Source organism: Notothenia rossii (genome assembly GCF_949606895.1).
Source record: "Notothenia rossii genome assembly, contig: scaffold_163, whole genome shotgun sequence".
Lineage (NCBI taxonomy): Eukaryota > Metazoa > Chordata > Actinopteri > Perciformes > Nototheniidae > Notothenia > Notothenia rossii.
In genome coordinates, this window is record NW_027640329.1 from 44,719 (window position 1) to 52,500 (window position 7,782).

The window sequence follows — 7,782 nt, forward strand, 5'->3', positions numbered from 1 at the left end:
GTCGGGAACTTGAACCGGCGACCCTACAGCTCCCAGTCCAAGCCCCTCCTGACTGAGACACTGCCGGACAAATATTGATATAACCGCCTTTAGACTAAAATTGCAAAAAGAAAACCTGCCTTTTCTTGAATGAAAGCATTAATACATCGTCATTTTCATACATTTAAAAGCTCATATTAAGGTTTTCTGAACGTCTTTTGCTCAAAATAAGGGCGTTTTGCAAATAATCCTTTATTTTAAAGCTGAGATTCATCATGTTTTTCATTTACTTCATTTACAAAACACTGAGAGATATGGATTAAAGCAGAATATTTAGTTCGTGAAAAACATGATTACATATATATTTCTAAATAAATGCAGACAAATATACAAGAGAGTATTTCATCTGATCGTCAGCCGACAGTAAGAGCTCTGTGTGTGTGTGTGTGTGTGTGTGTGTGTGTGTGTGTGTGTGTGTGTGTGTGTGTGTGTGTGTGTGTGTGTGTGTGTGTGTGTGTGTGTGTGTGTGTGTGTGTGTGTGTGTGTGTGTGTGTGTGTGTGTGTGTGTGTGTGTGTGTGTGTGTGTGTGTGTGTGTGTGTGTGTGTGTGTTTCTGACCACAGCAAGGTCGGGGCTTTAATCTCTTTTCTTTGATGACGTTGTGCAGATCAAACAGGACACACTCACACTTTTTGCCGACAATGATGCCTCTCTCCGTGCGTGCGTGCGCGTGCGTCATGTTTCTGTGGGGAACGTGAGTTTGATCTCTGCTGAGTCAATAATGAAAGTGACTGCAGTCGACACCTTGTTGTGGTCCACCGCTGATGTAAGTCCAGGTGTGTGTGTGTTTGTGTGTGTGTGTGTGTCTGTGTGTGGAACATCTGTGATCACAGGGCTTCAAAGGCAGCTGGTAGTGGTGTCACTGTGGTTATTCATCACACACACACTCTCACACACACTGAAGGAAAGCAAAGAGCAATCAGGGACGATTTCCTGTTCAGTCAGTAATTCAAGTATTACAATTATATGTGACTTCAGGATTTCATTTATATATCTTTTTCTGTAGTTTTACGTCTCTATATTTATACATGTAGTTTCTTGAGGTTTCCTGTCGCTATATGGTAGCTTTGCATTTCCTTTTTCTTGCTTTCCGTCTTTCTTTAGTAGCTTTTGGCCTTTAGGTAGTTTTAGGCCTCTTTGTGGTGTTTTCATATGTTTAGTTTTACGTCTCTATTATCTAGTTTTATATCTGCTTTGATAGTTGTGTGGCGTTTTAGTGTATTCTATGTTGCTATATATCTATTTAAAAGCTATTTTGCTTGTTTTTGGACTCAGTTTTTGTAGATTTTTGGCTTTCTTTGGTCTCTTTTTTGTTGCTAATCATCTGTTTCTGTAGGCATCGGTTTCTCTTTGGTCTGTTTCTTTAGTTTCGGTCTCTTTATGGGTGGTTTGTGTCTTTGTGACCTTCCAACAAGACATGGTCTTTTTGAACTTTAGTCAGATTGGATTGTTATTGTAGAAGTCTGACGAGGTGTTCGACTCTCTCGTAAAAATTGGGAGTATTATTATTCTCTTCTCAGCTTGTCCTGGTATCACCCTCAATACCAACACACACACACACACACACACACACACACACACACACACACACACACACACACACACACACACACACACACACACACACACACTAACCAACCCATGCCTAACCCTAACAAGGTGAGTCCCCACACGTGACTGTGCAAACAGATTTAGGTCCCCACAAGTATAGTAATGCTAGGCGACACACACACACACACACACACACACACACACACACACACACACACACACACACGGAGAGAGGCATCAGTGTCGGTAAAAAGTGTGAGTATGTCCTGCTTGATCTGCACAAAGTCATCAAAGAAAAGATATTAAAGCCCCGACCTTGCTGTGGTCAGACACACACACACACACACACACACACACACACACACACACACACACACACACACACACACAGACACACAGACACACAGACACACACACACACACACACACACACACACACATATGTTTCTGTTCACCTGCCTTTGCATAAATCTCAGTCGTGAAGACAAAGCACAGAGAGAAACGGACAAAAGAATTACAAAGGCAGCCGAGAGAGGAGGAAATAATAAATAACATAAAAGTTTGAGAAGCGATGACACACACACACACACACACAAACACACACACACACACACACACACACACACACACACACACACACACACACACACACATACGTCTGCAGAGCTCTGAACACGTGTAGGAATTAGAAACAGGATTACATGCAGAGTGGAAACAGACTGTCTCTCTACTTGGTCGTTTTCAGGCTCTTATTGGTATTTTTCAGTCTCATTATAGTTTTGATCTCTCTGCTTGGTAATTGTTCTGTTTCTGTCTCTGTTTGGTAGTTATCTGTCTCTGTTTGGTAGTTCTGGTAGTTCTCTGTCTCTGTTTGGTAGTTCTGGTAGTTCTCTGTCTCTGTTTGGTAGTTCTGGTAGTTCTCTGTCTCTGTTTGGTAGTTCTCTGTCTCTGCTTGGTAATTGTTCTGTTTCTGTCTCTGTTTGGTAGTTCTCTGTCTCTGTTTGGTAGTTCTCTGTCTCTGTTTGGTAGTTCTCTGTCTCTGTTTGGTAGTTCTGGTAGTTCTCTGTCTCTGTTTGGTAGTTCTGGTAGTTCTCTGTCTCTGTTTGGTAGTTCTGGTAGTTCTCTGTCTCTGTTTGGTAGTTCTCTGTCTCTGTTTGGTAGTTTTAAGTCCCTAGATTCATTAAATTCATTTTCACAGCACTGTACACAGTATGCATACAATATATAAACAACCAACAACGACACAGACAACAACAGATGGCAAAACATGGCGATTACATTTAGGTAGTTGTCTGTCTTTTTTATTTTATTTTTGGTCTCTTTGGTAGATTTGGTCTCTCTGGTAGATTTGGTCTCTCTGGTAGTTTAGGTCTCTCTGGTAGATTTGGTCTCACTGGTAGTTTTGGTCTCTCTGGTAGTTTTGGTCTCTCTGGTAGATTTGGTCTCTTTGTTACTTTTGGTCTCTCTGGTAGATTTGGTCTCTTTGGTAGTTTTGGTCTCTCTGGTAGTTCTGGTCTCTCTGGTAGATTTGGTCTCTCTGGTAGTTCTGGTCTCTCTGGTAGTTTTGGTCTCTCTGGTAGTTTTGGTCTCTCTGGTAGATTTGGTCTCTTTGGTAGTTTTGGTCTCTCTGGTAGATTTGGTCTCTCTGGTAGTTTTGGTCTCTCTGGTAGTTTTGGTCTCTCTGGTAGTTTTGGTCTCTTTGGTAGATTTGGTCTCTTTTCGGTAGCTTGGGTATCTTTGGTAGTTTAGGTCTCTTTGGTAGATTTGGTCTCTGGTAGTTTTGGTCTCTCTGGTAGTTTTGGTCTCTCTGGTAGATTTGGTCTCTCTGGTAGTTTTGGTCTCTCTGGTAGATTTGGTCTCTCTGGTAGATTTGGTCTCTTTTCGGTAGCTTGGGTATCTTTGGTAGTTTAGGTCTCTTTGGTAGATTTGGTCTCTCTGGTAGTTTTGGTCTCTCTGGTAGTTTTGGTCTCTCTGGTAGATTTGGTCTCTCTGGTAGTTTTGTTCTCTTTGGTAGTTTTGGTCTCTCTGGTAGTTTTGGTCTCTTTGGTAGTTTTGGTCTCTCTGATAGTTCTGGTCTCTCTGGTAGATTTGGTCTCTCTGGTAGATTTGGTCTCTGGTAGTTTTGGTCTCTCTGGTAGTTTTGGTCTCTCTGGTAGATTTGGTCTCTTTTGTAGTTTTGGTCTCTCTGGTAGATTTGGTCTCTGGTAGATTTGGTCTCTGGTAGTTTTGGTCTCTCTGGTAGATTTGGTCTCTTTTGTAGTTTTGGTCTCTTTGGTAGATTTGGTCTCTCTGGTAGTTTTGGTCTCTCTGGTAGATTTGGTCTCTCTGGTAGTTTTGGTCTCTCTGGTAGATTTGGTCTCTCTGGTAGATTTGGTCTCTGGTAGTTTTGGTCTCTGGTAGTTTTGGTCTCTCTGGTAGTTTTGGTCTCTGGTAGTTTTGGTCTCTCTGGTAGATTTGGTCTCTGGTAGTTTTGGTCTCTGGTAGTTTTGGTCTCTCTGGTAGTTTTGGTCTCTCTGGTAGTTTTGGTCTCTTTTCGGTAGATTTGGTCTCTCTGGTAGTTTTGGTCTCTTTGGTAGATTTGGTCTCTTTGGTAGATTTGGTCTCTCTGGTAGTTTTGGTCTCTTTTCGGTAGATTTGGTCTCTTTGGTAGTTTTGGTCTGTTTTCGGTAGTTTTGGTCTGTTTTCGGTAGTTTTGGTCTCTTTGGTAGATTTGGCCTCTTTTCGGTAGTTTTGGTCTCTCTGGTAGTTTTGGTCTCTCTGGTAGATTTGGTCTCTCTGGTAGATTTGGTCTCTCTGGTAGTCTTGGTCTCTTTGGTAGATTTGGTCTCTCTGGTAGATTTGGTCTCTCTGGTAGTCTTGGTCTCTTTGGTAGTTTTGGTCTCTCTGGTAGATTTGGTCTCTTTGGTAGTTTTGGTCTCTTTGGTAGATTTGGTCTCTCTGGTAGTTTTGGTCTCTTTGGTAGATTTGGTCTCTCTGGTAGTCTTGGTCTCTCTGGTAGATTTGGTCTCTTTGGTAGATTTGGTCTCTCTGGTAGTCTTGGTCTCTTTGGTAGATTTGGTCTCTCTGGTAGTCTTGGTCTCTTTGGTAGATTTGGTCTCTCTGGTAGATTTGGTCTCTTTGGTAGTTTTGGTCTCTTTGGTAGATTTGGTCTCTCTGGTAGTTTTGGTCTCTTTTCGGTAGATTTGGTCTCTCTGGTAGTTTTGGTCTCTTTTCGGTAGTTTTGGTCTCTTTTCGGTAGATTTGGTCTCTCTGGTAGTTTTGGTCTCTTTTCGGTAGTTTTGGTCTCTTTTCGGTAGATATGGTCTCTCTGGTAGTTTTGGTCTGTTTTCGGTAGTCTTGGTCTCTCTGGTAGTTTTGGTCTCTGGTAGTTTTGGTCTCTCTGGTAGATTTGGTCTCTCTGGTAGATTTGGTCTCTTTGGTAGTTTTGGTCTCTCTGGTAGTTTTGGTCTCTTTGGTAGTTTTGGTCTCTTTGGTAGATTTGGTCTCTTTGGTAGTTTTGGTCTCTCTGGTAGATTTGGTCTCTTTTCGTTAGTTTTGGTCTCTCTGGTAGATTTGGTCTCTTTTCGGTAGTTTTGGTCTCTTTGGTAGTTTTGGTCTCTCTGGTAGTTTTGGTCTCTTTTGTAGTTTTGGTCTCTTTTCGGTAGTTTTGGTCTCTTTGGTAGTTTTGGTCTCTTTGGTAGATTTGGTCTCTCTGGTAGATTTGGTCTCTTTTCGGTAGTTTTGGTCTCTCTGGTAGTTTTGGTCTCTTTTCGGTAGTTTTGGTCTCTCTGGTAGATTTGGTCTCTTTTCGGTAGTTTTGGTCTCTCTGGTAGTTTTGGTCTCTTTTCGGTAGTTTTGGTCTCTCTGGTAGATTTGGTCTCTTTTCGTTAGTTTTGGTCTCTCTGGTAGATTTGGTCTCTTTTCGTTAGTTTTGGTCTCTCTGGTAGTTTTGGTCTCTTTTCGGTAGTTTTGGTCTCTCTGGTAGTTTTGGTCTCTCTGGTAGATTTGGTCTCTTTTCGTTAGTTTTGGTCTCTCTGGTAGATTTGGTCTCTTTTCGTTAGTTTTGGTCTCTCTGGTAGATTTGGTCTCTGGTAGATTTGGTCTCTTTTCGGTAGTTTTGGTCTCTTTGGTAGATTTGGTCTCTGGTAGATTTGGTCTCTTTTCGGTAGTTTTGGTCTCTCTGGTAGTTTTGGTCTCTTTTCGGTAGTTTTGGTCTCTCTGGTAGATTTGGTCTCTCTGGTAGATTTGGTCTCTTTTCGTTAGTTTTGGTCTCTCTGGTAGATTTGGTCTCTCTGGTAGATTTGGTCTCTTTTCGTTAGTTTTGGTCTCTCTGGTAGATTTGGTCTCTCCGGTAGTTTTGGTCTCTTTTGTAGTTTTGGTCTCTTTTCGGTAGTTTTGGTCTCTTTGGTAGTTTTGGTCTCTTTGGTAGTTTTGGTCTCTTTTCGGTAGTTTTGGTCTCTTTGGTAGTTTTGGTCTCTTTGGTAGATTTGGTCTCTCTGGTAGATTTGGTCTCTTTTCGGTAGTTTTGGTCTCTCTGGTAGTTTTGGTCTCTTTTCGGTAGTTTTGGTCTCTCTGGTAGATTTGGTCTCTTTTCGTTAGTTTTGGTCTCTCTGGTAGATTTGGTCTCTTTTCGTTAGTTTTGGTCTCTTTGGTAGATTTGGTCTCTCTGGTAGATTTGGTCTCTTTTCGTTAGTTTTGGTCTCTCTGGTAGATTTGGTCTCTCCGGTAGTTTTGGTCTCTTTTGTAGTTTTGGTCTCTTTTCGGTAGTTTTGGTCTCTTTGGTAGTTTTGGTCTCTTTTGTAGTTTTGGTCTCTTTTCGGTAGTTTTGGTCTCTTTGGTAGTTTTGGTCTCTTTTCGGTAGTTTTGGTCTCTTTGGTAGTCTTGGTCTCTTTGGTAGTTTTGGTCTCTTTTCGGTAGTTTTGGTCTCTTTGGTAGTTTTGGTCTCTTTTCGTTAGTTTTGGTCTCTCTGGTAGATTTGGTCTCTTTTCGTTAGTTTTGGTCTCTCCGGTAGTTTTGGTCTCTTTTGTAGTTTTGGTCTCTTTTCGGTAGTTTTGGTCTCTTTTCGGTAGTTTTGGTCTCTTTGGTAGTTTTGGTCTCTTTTCGGTAGTTTTGGTCTCTTTGGTAGTTTTGGTCTCTTTGGTAGATTTGGTCTCTTTTCGTTAGTTTTGGTCTCTTTTCGTTAGTTTTGGTCTCTCTGGTAGATTTGGTCTCTTTTCGGTAGTTTTGGTCTCTTTGGTAGTTTTGGTCTCTTTTCGGTAGTTTTGGTCTCTTTTGTAGTTTTGGTCTCTTTTCGGTAGTTTTGGTCTCTTTTCGGTAGTTTTGGTCTCTCTGCTAGATTTGGTCTCTCCGGTAGTTTTGGTCTCTTTTGTAGTTTTGGTCTCTTTTCGGTAGCTTTGGTCTCTTTGGTAGTTTTGGTCTCTTTTCGGTAGTTTTGGTCTCTTTGGTAGTTTTGGTCTCTTTTCGTTAGTTTTGGTCTCTCTGGTAGATTTGGTCTCTTTTCGTTAGTTTTGGTCTCTTTTCGTTAGTTTTGGTCTCTCTGGTAGATTTGGTCTCTTTTCGGTAGTTTTGGTCTCACTGGTAGTTTTGGTCTCTCTGGTAGATTTGGTCTCTTTTCGGTAGTTTTGGTCTCACTGGTAGATTTGGTCTCTTTTCGGTAGTTTTGGTCTCACTGGTAGATTTGGTCTCTTTTCGGTAGTTTTGGTCTCTCTGGTAGATTTGGTCTCTTTTCGGTAGTTTTGGTCTCTCTGGTAGATTTGGTCTCTTTTCGGTAGTTTTGGTCTCTCTGGTAGATTTGGTCTCTTTTCGGTAGTTTTGGTCTCACTGGTAGTTTTGGTCTCTCTGGTAGATTTGGTCTCTTTTCGGTAGTTTTGGTCTCACTGGTAGATTTGGTCTCTTTTCGGTAGTTTTGGTCTCACTGGTAGATTTGGTCTCTTTTCGGTAGTTTTGGTCTCTCTGGTAGATTTGGTCTCTTTTCGGTAGTTTTGGTCTCTCTGGTAGATTTGGTCTCTTTTCGGTAGTTTTGGTCTCACTGGTAGATTTGGTCTCTTTTCGGTAGTTTTGGTCTCTCTGGTAGTTTTGGTCTCTTTTCGGTAGTTTTGGTCTCTGGTAGATTTGGTCTCTTTTCGGTAGTTTTGGTCTCTTTTCGGTAGTTTTGGTCTCTCTGGTAGATTTGGTCTCTTTTCGGTAGTTTTGGTCTCTGGTAGATTTGGTCTCT